General features: G+C 26.4%; 1 protein-coding gene across 1 annotated transcript in view; it reads right to left on the bottom strand.

Annotated features, from left to right (window-relative positions):
* Positions 1 to 2,500, bottom strand: part of LOC125028636 (nephrin-like) — a 294,521-nt gene that overhangs the window by 17,303 nt on the left and 274,718 nt on the right. The gene's annotated exons all lie outside the window — the stretch shown is intronic.

Genomic DNA, 2,500 nt, shown 5'->3' with positions numbered 1-2,500 from the left:
AATGACATAATGTCATTGTTATGAATACTAGCTTTGAAAAAAGTATCACTGCATTCATTGTTATCATAAACTTTATCATCGGTATTAGTATTGATATTATCATATCATTAGTATCAATAGTAACATTGTCTCTAATGATAATAATGACAATGATAATAATGATGATGATGATGATGATGATGATGATGATGATGATGATGATGATGATGATGATGATGATGATGATGGTGATGATGATGATGATGATGATGGTGATGATGATGATGATGATGATGGTGATGATGATGATGAGGATGATGGTGATGATGATGATGATGATGGTGATGGTGATGGTAAAGATGATGATGATAAAAAAGATGATGATAACAACGATATTAGTAATAACAACAACAATAATAGTAATCATATAAATGATAATAACAATAACAACAACAAATAAACTACAAAAGTAATAATAACAACAACAACAACAATAATAATAATAATAATAATAATTATAATAATGGTAATAATAATTATAAAACAACAACAATAATGATGAAGATGATGATGATTATCATAATGATGATGATAATGATGATGATGATGATGATGATGATGATGATGATGATGATGATGATGATGAGGAGGAGGAGGATGATGATAATGATAATGATAATGACAATGATTTTAATAATGAAAATGGTGATATCAATCGTATCATTATCATATTTGTCATTATTATTACCATCATTATCATTACCATTATTATCATTATCATTATCATTATTATTATTATTATTATTATTATTGCTATCGTTATCATTATTGTCACTCATTATTATCATTATCATTATTATTATTATTATTATCATTATTATTGCTATCGTTATCATTATTGTCACTCATTATTAGGAATAGCATCCTTACCATCATCATCATTATCAACAACATCACTTTTATTACTACCAGTAGCCATATTTCCGTCAGTATCATAATCTCTATTATCACCATCTACATTCGCTTTTTTTCCTACGGCTAAAAGAAGCGTTATTCTATAAAGATTTCAGAAGGTAAATCGTCAGCGTAAATTTTTAATGGTTATACCAGTCTTTTAAGAACAGAGAAACAAGTTTGTTTGTATCTGTTGCAATCCGAGGTTGTTTATCATGTTATCTTGCAGTAATGATGACCTTTGCTTTAAAATGCAAAAATGATTCGGTCTCTTTCAATTTGATCTGCAAATGAGCTTCGCCAGTTTGGATATTGAATGTGTCAGAAAATTTGTACATTTGGCATCTAAGTATATCAGCTTTTGACTTAATGAAATGCGAAGATTGAATATCTGTTTGCATGAAAATAATTATATTCACACACGCACACACACACACACACACACACACACACACACACACACACACACACACACACACACACACACACATAGCAGGTTTCCCTAGCCTTCATTTTGGAACTGGGGATTCCCACACAGCTGAGCAGTTCCACATATTTTTTTAAGGTAGACATTGTGATTTACTGAATCATAACTATTGTTATCATTATTATCGTTATCATCATTACAGTTATTATTGATGCGTGTGCATATATCTATATATATATATATATATATATATATATATATATATATATATATATATATATATATATATATATGTATATATATTTATATATAGTTATATATATATATATATACATATATATATATATATATATATATATATATATATATATATATATATATATGTATATATATATTTATATATATATACATATATATATATATATATATATATATATATATATATATATATTATGCTTATCACCATTATTGTCTTAATAACAATAAAATTATCATTATCAATAATTATCTCTATTTACTACTACTACTACTATAACAAAAAACAACAACTACTACTACTGATGATACTAATACTACTACTGCTGCTGCTGCAACTGCTACTACTACTGCTGCTACTACTACTATTACTTCTGCTGCTGCTGCAACTACAACTGCAACTACTACTATTACTACTACTACTACTTCTTCTTCTATTGCTACTTTTACTACTGCTACTTCTGCTACTTTTACTACTACTGTTACTACTTCTGCTACTACTACTAATACTACTATCATCATCATCACCATCATCATAATTATAGTTATCATCATTATCATTATTGCTTTTACGGTCATCTTATACTCGCTATCACTACTATTATTACAATTATCATTACTATCCCTCTAGCTTTCTCAAGCCTTTATATCATTCTTGATAATTGAACATTTTAGTATATGTTAGAGACCAAATCAAATAAATAAAGAATGTATATTGTTTCGCCTTAATTACATATAAAATATATATATATATATATATATATATATATATATATATATATATATATATATATTTATAATCTATAAATGCAATATAACTCATGTCTAGAATACAGTTTCCCTTCATTTCTTTTGTACAGTTACATTATCAACCCATCACTCATT

This window comes from Penaeus chinensis, chromosome 9 (genome assembly GCF_019202785.1).
Source record: "Penaeus chinensis breed Huanghai No. 1 chromosome 9, ASM1920278v2, whole genome shotgun sequence".
In the NCBI taxonomy this organism is placed as follows: Eukaryota; Metazoa; Arthropoda; class Malacostraca; order Decapoda; family Penaeidae; genus Penaeus; species Penaeus chinensis.
The sequence above is the reverse complement of the archived record's forward strand: the minus strand, read 5'-3'. Positions and strand labels throughout refer to the sequence as shown.